This window comes from Serinus canaria, chromosome 1, assembly GCF_022539315.1.
Source record: "Serinus canaria isolate serCan28SL12 chromosome 1, serCan2020, whole genome shotgun sequence".
Lineage (NCBI taxonomy): Eukaryota > Metazoa > Chordata > Aves > Passeriformes > Fringillidae > Serinus > Serinus canaria.
Window position 1 is genome coordinate 99757450 of NC_066313.1, and position 15587 is coordinate 99773036.

The 15587-nt window shown below is 41.8% G+C and overlaps 1 long non-coding RNA gene across 1 annotated transcript in view; it reads left to right on the forward strand.

The window, feature by feature from the left end:
- LOC127059234 (uncharacterized) overlaps positions 1 to 10700 on the forward strand; it is a 46241-nt gene extending 35541 nt beyond the window's left edge. The window contains exons 2-3 of the long non-coding RNA XR_007776867.1: positions 10126 to 10317; positions 10490 to 10700. This is a non-coding gene — a long non-coding RNA (uncharacterized LOC127059234). The remainder of the gene's footprint in view (positions 1 to 10125; positions 10318 to 10489) is intronic.
- Positions 10701 to 15587: the final 4887 nt, after the last annotated feature.

Here is a 15587-nt window from a genome sequence, read left to right on the forward strand (position 1 = left end):
ACCATCTACCCATAAATGTCTGTAAAATGGCTCTTGTCATTTTTATGGCTTTCATGTTATAAAAAGCTGAAAAAGCAGACAGATAATAAGGAGCTGTGGATGGCTAATTGATCTGACATTATTTCCCCAGTAGTATTTACCACATGATGTCAGACTTCCAGAAAATGTGAGATGTTTTATACTACCTCAGTGATATACAGTTCAACTGGATGAATTAGAAATTAATGATCCTGTTGGGTCATCACTTTTACCTGCATGTTAATGAAACTCTGATCCAAACCCTTTTTCAGAATTACCAAAAGATATCTGATGTAAGAAGTTTGTAAAAATTCCTTTAGTATGTTTTTTGGACAATAATTTCTAAAAATGACAGAATTGACTGTTAGAAACTAGACTTACATTAAATATAAATATATTTCCCATGTCATATTAGCATGTTAAGCATATTTCTATGTACATTTAGCATATCTATTTTCTCTGTCTGGAGTGTTCCTCTCCACGGTCTCCACAAGTTTATTTCTGGTGCTTATTTTTCCTCTGTTTGACTGCCAGCCTGTTTTTAATATGTCTGTTTTTCATCATATTAGTGGTGTTAACCTGAGCAACAAGGTACCTAAAATTTAATTTCCATTTTTTCATGAAAACTTGATGAGACATATAGAGTTGCTCTTGCCAACCTGGAGAACAACATGCAGAGAATATTTGTCTGTTTTACTACTTCCTGGTTTTGCACTCTCAGGCATTTTATCCCTTCTGCTAACACACACCAGGCACTTCTATTACAGTTGCATTCTAGTGCTGGGATTTAGTTTCAGATGCTACTTTAGGTTTTGAGGGCAGAGCTCAGTGGGACACTCTAAGCTGCACAGTTGCTACAGCAATTTCTCTGTACAGCTATAAATAGGATTAAGATGCATCTAATTTAGTTGTGCCTTCTAGTTTAGCTTGCTGCTTTGCAGAGGGAGCTACAGAAAAGGCAAAGCAGCCTAATTGAAGTCCACACCTGAATCCCTTCAGCTAGCTTGCCCAGCTCACTACTGACACACATTCTGCCTGCTCCCCCTGGCTCAGGGAGCTGAGCTGGTGCTTTCTGCCAATCTCAGGACCCCAGTACTAACACTAACACATCTCATGTCAGAGCAGAGGGCTGGCTGCACTCATCATTGCAGGAAAACAGAAAAAAAAAAACTGGAAGATGAATTTAAGTGACTGTCCTCAGCAGCACAAATATACACCTGGCAAATACTGAGATATATAGAAACACCAGAAAAACAGTTTAAATCTAATCCTATGATTTGCCTTCTATGCCCCCCTTGGATGAAACCCAAATTTGTCAGCTGTTAGCTGTCAGCTGATCAATCACCTGGGTGTATTGGCAACAGAATCACTCCAAGAGGGCTTTTGTAGCAAAATGCTAGCATTGAAATATTTTTATGATTTTTTATCTATAGTTCTATTCATCACCAGATTATCAAAGATGAAATGCAATAGAACAAGAGTGTCTAATACATCTTAGTTGGCTTCTTCACTGATTTATTTTTAAAATGTCCCAGCTACTAGGAAAGTATACAAAACCTTCAACTTTCTCAATAGTATCACATAGAGTTCAAATTTAAAAACTGACTGCAATAAGATCTCTCTTCTCCTTAAAGCTATGCTGATTCTAATGTGTGACTCTGCAAAGTAATCAAGCTGAGTTTATGTAAGTGCTCTCTTTTATGTGAGAAGCTCACCCATGCTGGAAACAATAGGAAAGTATTCATTAACTTTAATGGAAACAGGATTTCCCTCTTACATTTTTATTTGGTTTTGTTTTTTTTATGAACAATCTATTGAAATTATATGAATTGAGTTGGTCATATATACTACTGAATGGTCTATAAAAAGACAGATATATACCTGTGCACATAGAGTAAAAGTAATCACTGTCACAAAGAAAATATTGTTGCATTATATTAGAAGCTGGGGATTCAATAAGAGGGTTCTCAATGCACAAATAAATTCTTTAGAATAGACAGTCCCCAGTGCTGTAGCAAAAATACAAATGCAGTCTACAAGATTTTAGCGCAGCTTTGCAGGTCTCCCTATGCAATGCTTGGCTTCTTTTCTTTGGGTACTGATTTAGTTCCTGTGCTCTAGAATACATTCTCTTTTTTTCTGGAAGAAAATTAGTTTTGCTGACTTCACTTAAACCCTTGTCATTGGATATTTCCCCTCCTAAAAAAAAAGCACTACCACTTACAGACCACAAAAATATATTCACTCAGCAATTTTCCATGATGCTTCAATTTTAAAGTTAACAATAATATAATTTCACCTGAACAGAAGTAGATTTCCTGAATCACTATGCATGTATGCATTACTCATAGCAAGTCATGAAAATATTTGAGATATAGGTTTTGTAATGGAAAGCTGATTGTGATGAAAGGAACATCAAGACAAAATCTCTTAAATAAAGGAAAATGACACAAGACTATTAGACTGACATGATATGCAAATGGAAATCCACGTGATAGATGTGGTAAAGAGACTTAATTGTCATATTCTAGGCCCATGATTCTTAAAGGATTCTGGGAGGATTGTCCTCTGAAGAGGCAATTTTTCCAGCTCATTACCAAGTGCCATATTTTTTTCAGATGGGTTTGCATGATTCCATCATCTTGGAGCAGAGCTCCGGGTGTGATGCTTTGGTTCCTGACTGCGTCATGCTGCATAATTGGGTGAAAATAGTTCACACATTTGTCATGACGCAGTCCAGCATCTGTAGCTGCACAACATTCCTCACTTTTGTACTTAGAGATTAGTGGCTCCATAAACAAATCCATATGACCTATAGTTATAATAAACTAATGCAGTTCTTTTCCATAGCATGTATCTTCATGGCCCAGTACAGGCACTGCTCCTCTGGCTACTCTCCTCTGTGCAAATGGATTCTGCACCCTTTGTGTTACCTGGCTTGTGGTTATTCAGATCTTTTCTCTGTAGTTTTAGTTACCAGTTCCACCATGACCAGCAAAAGAGGATCTTTCACCCAAGAAAAGTACATCAGTGGCAAATAATTAACAAAACTCATACATGCAAAATAGATTTGAAGTAATTTCACCTCTACTTTTAAGATGTATTATTTACTGCTGCACTGACAATTATCTCGCTAATAGAAGAGGTATTTAGCATATTTTTTTTCACTTTTTATAAGGTCTAAGTGAGTTTGTTCATTCTAAAGTTTACTGTAGCTCTGCTGCAGCTCATTACTGTGATCATTACTTTTCCTGAAAATTTCATCTTCTGAGTCTTTGTCTTAGAAAACCTTTTTTCTCCACTAACTCCTCAGACTATGAGTATACTTCTTGATTTGAGTTACAGCAGTGTTCACATGCTGCATTTTTCTTCTGTATTTGGACTCTATAGAACAGTCATCAAAATACCAAGAAACGATTTTTTTTAAAAAAAAGCTATTTTAAGTGTTTATCCTCTTAAAATAAAAAAATGATTGCAATGCCTAGCATGGTCACAGATTAAAATGTTGATGTCTAGCAATTCTCTTTTGAAGTTCCTACTGTATATACAAAAACATCCCATTGTTCTTGGGCTTTTGAGAAATACAACTGCTGCTGTAGCCTGTTGTGAAATTAATTCTAGAAATTTGTTTCCTGTTCAAAGGCTGGGTACTTAAGACAGCAGGGGATGTAATTAAAAACCCTTTAAAAATTCATGGATATAATAAAGCTAACCAAGCCATTTCAGAAGTATGGTTTATGTAATTGAGAAATAATGAAGTGATGCTTGTGGAGGTCCATGCTGGCATTTGCTCTGAAGAGCAATAGAGCATTTGCAAAGCTTAGGAAGACACAGAAATAGGAGGATCCTTGAAAGACAGAAATTATTAAGTCCATCTGATGATTTAACCAAAGTGCATTATGACTTGAAGAAGAGAGTAAAGACAATGTTTCACTGGGCATGAAGGAATATAAAACTCACCCACACCCTTTCTTCTGAAAACAATAGCTCAACAGCTAAAAGTGCTTGGCAAGTTAAGCCATGAAGATAGTAGGAGGTACAGAGATTATGTAATTCTTCAACTATCTCCCATTTTCATTAAAATGGGTCAGCACAGCTTGTACATAGATTCTTCTACAGGCCATAGTTTCAATTTATCTGTAATTGCCTTGCCCTGCTATGCTCGGTACTGTGCTCCCACTGTTTTTTATAGACTTGGCTTCCCTTAAGAAAAAGATTGGAAGAGGTTTAATGGCTGTCAGGTGGCTGAAAATAGTGCCAAAGAGAGTCAGATAAGAAACGGAAACTTCTCGTGAAGAACCAGCTGCTCCTGGACACATCCAAAGGAGTTGCAGGCTGAGCAGATTGGTTTTTGGGAATGAGTGAATCATTAGTGTTTGGTGGGGAGTGCTGATGGGTTGGTACAACTGCCTGCTTGGCTTTCATGGGCCAGGAGAGCACAGATTATGGGGCTGGCATTTTGCTGCATTTCTATTTTCTCAGGATATGTAATTTTCTGTTCTTTTCTAAGTCAAATTTAAATAGAAGTAGAAGCTACCTTAAAGCCATATTGCCCCCTGCATTTATACTTTAGTATTGCTCTGAGCACAGAGATGAAATAAAACAGGATCAGGCTCATATTTTCTCCCTTATCTCCCTTACTTTTTATATTTCCCAAATAAGTGTTCATCTGTGAATCCCTTTTACAGAGTAATTTCCCAAGGCTTACAAACCAACTTTTTAGTCAGCTGACTGTTTTACAAACCTCTTATGTAGCATTTATTTACTGTGTATAAGGATTCCCTTAATGAAGTTATTTTCCTGTATTCTTAAAAGTCCTTTAAAAGTGTATCCATATGGCAGTTACTCCATTATCTGCCTCCTGATTTTTTAAGAGGACTGGCTGTGTACAATAATTATCCTCCTGAGATTTCAACTAACTTCTCAATTTCTTACTGACCTTTACCTTTGATATAGACATAATTTTTAAAGGAAATATATTCTTCAAGAATTTCATTCCTTCTGATTATGCCAGCTCTTTCAGAAATGAACAGCAGGTAAATTTGCTGAAGCAGACCTGTGTGGTGCCACATTAATGGAATGCTTTCTTGGAGCAGAACAATGCATCATAGCTTTAGCCACAAAGTGCAATCTAAAAATAATTCTACTCTGCTCCAGACATATGTATGGATTGATTATTTTTCTCCCTTAGAGGTGATTCAAGCTATTAAAATGTAGGATGAGTTCAAGAAAGGAAAAATGTGATTAGACCAGGTGCATTATATCTTCATCAAGAAAGCTTCCGGCTTTCTTGTAAGAATTTTTGGTTTTAGCTTTGAAATTAATCACTTATCATTTGCATACTGAAGTACGACTTTACTTTTGGCAACCAGTTAATGTTGAAGTTTTAATGCGGAGGAGTGGAAATGAAAAACATAATTCTCAGGTGACTTTGCTGAATTTTATTAAAGATGGAGCTGTATTTAATGCTTAATGTTTAATTGCTCATTGTCTTTGGCTCTGAAAATGAAAAAGTTCACTCAGTCTGCATGACCTAATAAAATGCCTTTAGAATGTGAGGTTTAGTTCCATATTTTGTGCCTGGCATGAACCCACAAAGAAACAAAAAAAAGTGGGCAGGGTCCCTCCTGAGCTGCTGGACTTCACTGAAGACCAGCATATTCCTGGTAATGCATCAGGCTTTGGTGATGTTGAGGGGACGAGAGGAGGCATTGCAGGGTTCTTCTCTCCAGGGCTCTGTCTCCCTTGCCAGTTAGTTTGTGAGGTGCCTCAGCCATGCTCCCCTCTGCCCAGCCTCTGCCTCCCTACACACACTTTTTCTGCAGTGTGTTTTTTCCACAGAGGACATGCTGTTAAACTCCTTTTCTGTCCACCTTTGGCAAAGCTTCTTAAAAAACTGCTATTTCTTTGCCCTTGCCTCTTCCCAAGTACCCAAGAATGCCAATGTCTCAGCTGGACTTCTGTCAGGTCCTGGAAGCAAATGAGATTGTAATTACCTGCATGATCTGTGGAGCAAGAGCTACAGAAATCTGGCAACATTAACTGCATTTTTTTTCTTAAACTCAAAGCAGAAGAATACTGCTACTTGCACAGCGAATACTCTGTTGTGGTGAGTAGTTCTGTCATGTTGAAGAGTTCAAGAAGTATTTGGAGAGTGCTTTCAAGAACATGGTGTGACTCTTGGGGATGGTCCTGTGTAGGGGTAAATGTTGGAGTTGATGATTCTTGTGGGGCCCTTCCAACTCAGCATGTTCTGGGATTCTGGGATTCTGTGAATACTGAATACATACAGTAGTTTAAAAATACAGGACAGTCTGCAATATAAGGGTTTCTAATGCTGCCCCACAATCTGAATCTTTAGTGTCTCTTACATTCCTTCAAAGACAGTCCTAACTCAGTTGATAAAGTTACAAAATGTGGATAATAGCTTTTGGTAGCTGGCTAGAGAGCATCTAAAATATTTTATATGGGAGGGTTTTTAAAAATGACCAAAACTTCAAATCACTTGCAACTTCATTAGCATCAGTAACCAGAAAATAAAAAAAGTTTGCGTATGAATTGTCATAATTAGGTATTTCAAAGATGAGTTGGACTCTACAAAGGTGGCAATAAGGCTGCTTCAGGCTTCTTGTAGTATGACTTAAAAATATTCTGTGGGTTTAAAGATTTTTTCATAACCACCAAAACTGTAAACATGATTATACTATATTTAGAGATTATGAAATAAATGTGAAATAATTCTTCATGAGGGATAAGAGGGTGGTAACAAGCCAGGGAATGCAAATGGACTTTTTTCACCAACAGTGATTCATGTTTGGGATAGACCCAGAAGCTATGTCTAAACCAGAGACCAAGAACCATTGACATAGTTATGGGTCAACAAAGTACTGCAGCCAGCTCCAGAGGAGATACAAATTGCTGGCAGCACTCCCACCCTTTTCCTGCTTCTGCAGAAAATGGGGCAGATGAAGCACAGTTTGTACAGCCCAGTGGTTAGATGCAGAGTGTGAACAAAACAGTAGCATTCCCATGGATGTCTCTAACTCTGGTAGTTTCATATAACTGCTGAGTTATAATCAGGGATTTAATAAAAATATGTCTGATTTATGGTCATGGCTGGAAATCAATGGAAGGTGATCGGCAGCAGAAATGTCCATTACTATTGGCATGGCATTCATACAAGGAAGCTTCTGGTGCTGCAAACCTAGTTTTCCATTTTGAAGAATGACAGACGTGTCTGAGAAAGATGCTTGAGAAAGTTGTAGTATTATTCAGAAAATAGAATTCAAAGGGAGAAAAAGGATCACCAGTTGTCACGTTTGTCACTTGAATGGAAGGTTATCCCAAAGTAGACTGGCAACATGTGTTATTAACTCAGCTTCTCTGTTAGGGCTGTTTTTGAGAAAGGTTATAAACAAAAAATTTGACTAAATTTTTTCTTTATAGATGAATGAGACTATTTTATCATGAAGTGCTGATAAGGCTGGAAACTACAATGGATGGTTATATCAAAACCACTTTAGGCATCAGTGTTTTCTTCCATAAGGAAGAGGAAGGAACTGATTTTTAATTTTTTCCCTGTTGTCTGGGATGGGGATTCTGAACTTCTGTATGTTTAAAAAAAGACTTTAACAGACTAAGAATTATTCTACACAACCGGCAAACTGCACATGGTCATACTCCACCTGTGGACATGCTTTGGGGAACTTCCTTTGCTCTATTAATGCTAACTTCTGCATGTATGACTAATTTAAGGTGCCAGTGAGCAAACTGAGGGGTTTCTGTGAGTTTTATATTCCTAATCCTTGTTCTAATTGCAGATGGAATTTCCTTTGCATTTCTCCATATCCTGAAGTCAAATGCTTGCTTTCACTTTCTCTTATTGCTTATGATGTCACATTTTCAATGAAATAATGACTAAATGAAGGACACCCAGATTTCCAAGGAAGACTAGACAGCATTTCACACCAAGTAAAATTTACATATATTTGTTTCTCTGTCTAATGAGAATACTTGTGCTTCATGAGGTGTTTTTCAGCAGGGTAAAAATGCAGAGTTCCCACTGTCCCACCAGCATGGTGCCCCAGAAAGACAGGGCTGTGTGAGGGGGACTTAGTCCACCACCATCTTTCATCTCACTTTGTTTTTCTGCTTGCCATTAAGCTCAGAGTTCAAGCTCAGGGCAGGTGATTGTGCACTTGTTTCTCCTGCTGAGTGAATACAAGATTCCCCTAAAAAAGGGGAGTCTTTCAGCATAATGACATTATCAGGCAAGCTGATTTACTACTGGGGAAAGAGGCAATTGCAGCTTTTCTGATCATGTTTCAAGGTTTTGCCTCTTTTCTCTCCAACCCTCCCAATAATAATGATGTAATATATTAAATTAAGTGGTAACAGTCTGTGAAGCTGTGGTTATCATTAAGTATTTATGCTTCTGGAGTGTTGTAAACACACAGTGCCCTAATTAACCATAGGTAGTCTGCAATTATCCTGTGGTAATTACCCTAATTTGAATTGGCTTATTATGGGAATTAGAATGGAGTTTGTTTTCTGCTTGGTACTGAAAAATAGAGCTGGCAATTAAGTAAAAACAGCAGTCTCTTCATCCAACTTTAAAAAATTAAATTGCTCTCTTAGAGCCTGTCACAGCTTACATAATTGGAGCAGTTTTACAAACAAAACCAATAATCAGATCCAGCTTCCAAAGAATACATACTTTCATAACCTTGTCTCTCTGTCAGTGTTGACTGATAGCTGTGATGCTCAGAGGTCCATAAAAAAGCCCAGAAGGCTATCCACAGCACCCAGAGGCACACAAATAATTTGCTCCGTGAAGCTATTAGAGGAGTTAAGGGAACAGTGAGAAAGCACACACTTTCTTTTGCTCTGGGAATAATTCAGCTGTGGACATGGAGAACTGAGTCTCTTGTTTAAGCATGATGAGCAATATTTCTGACCACTCCTCTCTTCCCTTGGCCACTGGGAAACCTTGCAAGTGTAAGACAGGGAGATCCCAGGCTGTTTGCAAGCGAACAGCCCTACTCTTGTGGAGCTGTCACAGGCAACTGGATCTCTTCAACAGCCCAGGGAACTTGGCATTCTTTCCAAATGCTTATTTGCAGGCCTCAGCCAGCAAGAGAGTGAAACACTCTTGTGCAGGATATGGTAGGTGTATCCAAATGCTCTTGGGCACCATCCTGAACCAAAGAAGACATGGGATCTCTGGACTAGGCTGATTCCCACTTGCAAGGCCATGGCCTGACATGCTGCTCTGCTGCTGCTGAGTAAAGTTGCTGTTGCCCCCAAAATCCCCTCTTCACCCCTCCTTCCTGGAGCCGCACGTTGGGCGCCAACTGTAGCCTCTCTCCACGGCCGTGGGAGCTGGACGGGTGCCTGGCTGGGTGCCCCCAGCCCGGCCAAAGACTGCCACATGATGTGCCAGTCCCGGATCCCCTCCGGAACCCTGGGTAGTGGTTACCGTCTGCGGCATGGGTGGCACAGGCGGGATCGTGGCTACAAAGTCCTGAGATAAAGGAAGGAGAAGTGGACACCCGTCCCTAGCCCCACTGGGAAAATTAAAGCTTCTTGGTACCTATACGGGTGTCCATTTCTCCTTTTATCTTGGGACTTTGTAGCCACAATCCCGCCTGCACCACCCACGCTGCAGATGGTAACCATTACCCAGGGTTCCGGAGGCGATCCAGGACTGGCACATCGTGTGGCCATCTTTGGCTGGACTTGGGAGCACCCAGCCGGGCACCCGTCCAGCTCCCGCGGCCGCGGAGAGAGGCTGCACCTTCCCCCCCAGACAGCCCTGACTCCTTACACACCAATGTTGGGGTTCTGAGAATAGTAGGAAGCAGGAACAGCCTTACCTGGAACTGCTCCTGGCAGAAGAGGATCTGTAATTACAGCATGAGGATTGAGGACAGAATACTGCCACTGTGAGGAATCTCCTGTTTCTAATTTTATTTTCCTATCTGTTCATAAATGTCATGAAAAATTAAAAAAGAAGTGTAGGGTGTTACAAAGTCCTGTCATACAAACGTATCTTCTAAGTCATAAATTAATGATTTGTTTTCTCCATCTGCTTTGCCTGATACAAAGAGGAACAGTCTGCTTTTGCTGAAGTGGAAATGCTTCTGCTGAAATGATCTCATGGAAATAGGAAGATGCAAGAAGAAAATGTTCAAGTAGTCTGTAAAGCCTGCACACTGCTACAAACAGAAGGAAAGTTCACAAAAGGAAATAAGAGTTGGAGGATAGTGATTGATACATATCATATGCTGTCCTCATGTGGTATGTATGTATCTGTTTTCCACAATTAATGAAAACCCTTTTTTTTTTTTTTTTTTACTCTACTTCTAAAACATGACCTGCCTTTCTTTTTGTTCTGTCTGTGACTTTCAGTGGTTTTGGGACTTATTTCCATTCTTTCCAGTGTTGTTTTTATTTTTTTTTTTCCCAACAGTTACATTAGCTGCCATCTCTAAAGAGGTGTTCTTCCAGTTATAAATGAGGTTAACTGTGAAAAGTAGGAAAAGGAATATGCTGAAGATGTGTCTGAGCAGCATTACTACAGCACTTCCAAAAGGTAATATAAGATAATGCTTTGGAGACACTGAACGATGGCTTCAGTCAGAGTAAAGAAGGTAAGTACAGTATTTCTAGTTAAATGATTATTTTTCTTCATTGCAGGAAATAAGCAAAAATAAAAAATTCTAAATTGCTTTTCTCCCTTTTCCAAATATCTTGAAGTTGGAGGCTAGCAAAACTTTGTGGGTAGATGTTAGCTATTTGCCTGTGGTTTTGCCTGGGACAAGGAGGTATTGCACAGGGAGGTTGTTGGTGAAGTTTTCTGCATTTGTATGGTAAATTTCAGAAGACCTTAGGGACAGAAGGTGGGGAAATATGTAGGTCTCATTGGGAGAATCAGCCCTGAGCTGTAGTATGGTCTTTGCTTCTTCTTCAGCCTCCAACCAGGGTATGTTGGGACTTCACTGTGTGGGGCTGAGGCAAGTGGAGGCAGAATAGAGACAGGTGAGATTATAGAAAATAGTATTTTTTCTTGTTAGCTCAAATCAGGCTCTCAGGAGGAAGACAACTGAGGCAACACCTAACTGGAGAAAGAGCCAGAAAGGGCAAATCTCTTTGCAAGGACAATTTATGGAGTACATTGAAAAATTATTGCTTTCACAGAAATATTATAAAAATTGTATTAAAAAGTGTGCACAAGCACGTCAAGCACGTTACCTTTTAATTTCTCTCCCTTAGCTCATCGACATGTTCCCACCTCTTGTATTTTCCCTTATATAAAGCATCTTCATTTCAACTGTCTTCTCTGTGAAACTCTTCTTTCACTCCCAAGCATTTCCAGCAGAACTCAGCACAGTGTGACTCACGTGTGACATCCTGCTCAGCCCTGCCAAGGGATGGGGACCCTGGCCAGGCTGCTTTGTTACCAAGGAGGGCTGCAAAGTTATCACTCATGAAGTCCCCTCCCCTCCTCCTGTGTTGCCCGAGATGTTCATGTTTTTATGGAAAAGCCAGTTCCTTAAGTCCCTATTTTCAGGTTTGTGCTAGTGGCCCCCCTAAGAATTAACACTGAAGGTGGAGGAGAAAGGACATCTGTCAAGGTGAAGGTCTTCATGGACAAAACAGAGTTTTGGCTTTAAATGGAGTTTACTGGCCAGCACAACTATAGGGACTGCAGACATGGATTTTTTTGAGCAGTGCAGATTGTCACAAGCGCCCTAAATATGATTCTTTTTCTATTTGCTTATTTTTGAAGTACTTCAAACTTTTTTAGCTTAAGCAAGCATCAGCTGCATTTTGCGAACTTGCTCCCCTTCAGAGTTGAATCTTCTATACAGAGGAATGTAATGGCAGAGGGAAACCAAGCACAGTATCTGGAAAGACTGCTTGAAAACCTCTGCAAACCAGAATGAGGTTTAGGTGAAGTGTCTAAGTGAATATAGCCTCCTTCAGGATTGCAAAGGGAATTGCCAACCAGAAATTTTGACATCACTTGTCTGCAAGCTAATTCTGATTCTTGAAGGGATCTGGCCCTCACAGCATGACTCTGCCTTGGTTCACCATCCTTCATAAGCAGCAGCAGGTTTTATTTGCATTAAATGTCTCCTTGCTCCCGTGGCAATACCCTTCTCCATCATTCAGTGTAAGGGCACTTTTACATGATACTGCATTGTGCTATAAAAATATAACCTTTAAATTTAATGTCATTTTAAAAATAAACTGCTTAATAATTGCCAGAATGACATTTAGCATTTGCTTTTTGTTTTGAAATATAAATACCTGTTTCAATTCCATACTCCAGTAAGAAATGCACTATTTTTAATGGGCTCAAACACACCATTAAACTATTTTACATGTTACCAAAGTATCCCCTTTTTTCTTTAAGTTATTCATTTGTTCCAGCACTCCCTCCTTTGGCAAGAAACTCACTTGCATAAGCTGTTGGATCAGCCTTTGACTGATTTTGAACTCAGTGATTTTTTTGCTTCAGCAGAAAGAAGAGCTGAGAGAAAGAAGTTTCAGTTTAGAAATATTTCTTCTCCACCCAGAATTTGGTTGTCCATTAACTCCAGCAAGAATGGAGACTCTTACCACTTGCTAGGATGGGTTTGCCACCTTATCCAGGTTCCAAGGACCTGTGCTGCTGCAGTCTCATTCCCACTTGTCCTCTGTTTCTCACCTTGTGCTTTTCTGACTTTTTTCTTTAAGTGAAGGCATTGGTTTTCTTGGAAGGATTTGCAAAACCTACCCCTCCCTCTGCCACAAATATCCTGTTAGATGTAATACAGATAATTCCTTAGAAATGTGCTTTTTCTTTTTAGTTGCCATGTAAAGTGCTGCTAATCATTAGTGGATATTTAAGGCAAATGAAAGCCAAGCTGATGAGTGAGTGATGCCTGGCAGGTATCTGCTGATTCTCTCAGTTGCTGCTGTTAGTTGATGTTGCTTGCAGCGACTCCTTCCTTGCTTTGCTTCCATGGAGTACTTAGGAAACAAGGAAAATATTTATAAAAATTTTAATACCGCAATAGCGTAAGGCATTTTTTCCTTGTTGGGATTCATTCTAAAGCAGTACATGACAATGGAAAATGCAGTCCTTTGTAACAGGCACTGCAGCAAAGCAAATCTTGAAGTGCTCTTGAAAGCCCTCATCAGCTCCTCTTGTGGGACGTGTTGAATGTAAGGACTGTGATGAGTGACTCACCTTGCTCAGTCTCACAGATACCAAACTGAAATGCGCAGCTGGCTCTTTGGGGTTCTGCAGCACTTCTGTTCACTGTGGTGGAGCCAGGATCCAGATGGAAAATTTAAATTCTGTGAGAGAGCCCACATGAAAACATGTGCCTGAAGTCAGGCTGAGTTATGTGTCCAGATTCTCAGGAGACAGTTGTTTTATGCTTTAATTTTCAGGAGATTTCAGTCTTAAGGTGAACTTGATTCCAGGCTTCAGACAACCTTTGCAAGGATACAACCCATGAAGCAGGAGGCTAAATTTGGATTTGATCCACTGTCAGCCAATAGCTCACTGTTGACGGGTGTTGAACACAGTCTGCTGGAGGCCACTCTGTCTCAAGAAGTCCCTACACTAATGGTCAGTAGGAGCTATGAAAGAAAAGGAAGGGAAACACAGCTCAAGGCCCAATACTTAGAGCATTGTCCTGAGTCTCCATTGCTGACACCCTTCAGCACAGTCTCCTGAAGTAAGTGGTTCTTTGCTCTAACCCCGTGGGACTGTTCCTGTGTGATTCCTCAGGTAAATGATTCAACTTCTGTGCACCTTCACTTCCAGATATAGAAAATGGGATAATGCCTCACCTTAACTCTGTGCATATGGCAGGTAAATCAGGGTAGACATCTAAAAATATTCAGGCATCTGAAGATGGAAACTATCACACAATAAGGTTTTCAAAATACCACAGGTTTCTAATTTCTTCTGGAGTGAATCACAGTGAATCACCTCAAACACTTGCTGCTTATATGGGACTCAGCTCCCAAAGGCTGTGTGAAAGGAGTTTGCACAAAGCTTTGACCCTTCTTGCAAACACGAATATGATTTTTCTTGTTTTTCTTAAAAAATGACACTACTTTTGTTCAAATTTTTCACTGAAATGAAGATTTATACAAGCTTAAATAACACCCTTTTTTCACTTGCCTACTGTTGCACCGTACAGCTAGCTGACTTTTCAAGGGTTTTAAAGATTAAATTCACATTAATTTGCAACTCTCTTTCTTTTGTCAAGTCTTGGTCACAAATGCATCTTTATAAAGGCTTCTGGCTGTTATGATTCAGAACATATTTTACAAAACCACTAGGCTCTGTGGAGAGATTTGATTTCTTTGTCAGCGAGAGCGATTGACAACCAAACCCCACATAATCTAAAAGGAGATTCAGAGACAGGATCTGACAGTCCATCACCGCAGACCTGCCGAGTTAGAAAATCCCTGTGCAGGGACCCTGCAGGGGGCTAGGCGATGGGGCAGCCATTGATCGGGTGGTGAAGGCGTGTGATGAGTGCGATGTGCTGGGGGTGGCAGGGGAAGCCTGTGCCGTGGGAGAGGCTGTGAATCGCCTGCTGCCAGAGCATCTGTCCCTGAGCGCTGCCTGTCCCAGAGCCAGCCCGGCTGCGAGCGGCTCGCCCTGCCCGGGCACACCGGGCCCAGCCGCTCGGCAGCCCCGCTGCTGGGCATGAGCGGGAGAACAGGGATGGATGTGCGGAGCGGCTCGCCCTGCCCGGGCACACCGGGCCCAGCCGCTCGGCGGCCCCACTGCTGGGCATGAGGGGAACAGGGATGGATGTGCGGAGCGGCTCGCCCTGCCCGGGCACACCGGGCCCAGCCGCTCGGCGGCCTCGCTGCTGGGCATGAGGGGAACAGGGATGGATGTGCGGAGCGGCTCGCCCTGCCCGGGCACACCGGGCCCAGCCGCTCGGCAGCCCCGCTGCTGGGCATGAGGGGAGAACAGGGATGGATGTGCGGAGCGGCTCGCCCTGCCCGGGCACACCGGGCCCAGCCGCTCGGCGGCCTCGCTGCTGGGCATGAGGGGAACAGGGATGGATGTGCGGAGCGGCTCGCCCTGCCCGGGCACACCGGGCCCAGCCTCTCGGCAGCCCCGCTGCTGGGCATGAGGGGAGAACAGGGATGGATGTGCGGAGCGGCTCGCCCTGCCCGGGCACACCGGGCCCAGCCGCTCGGCAGCCCCGCTGCTGGGCATGAGGGGAGAACAGGGATGGATGTGCGGAGCGGCTCGCCCTGCCCGGGCACACCGGGCCCAGCCGCTCGGCGGCCCCACTGCTGGGCATGAGGGGGAGCACAGGCACGGATCTTGTCATTATGGGCGCGACTCGGTGCGTCAGGCACCACCTCAAGCAGATGTTTTTGGCCACTGCTCCAGTAGGCTGAGCTGGGAAACAGCAGCAAGTTTCGGCCCAGCAAGTCTCTCCGAGCTGCTCTGGTGAGTGTGGCCAGGCGCTGTGGGAGTGGATTCACAGAGCTGAATCTTTGCTGCAGCCTTCACCCGGGACAGCTACTCAGAA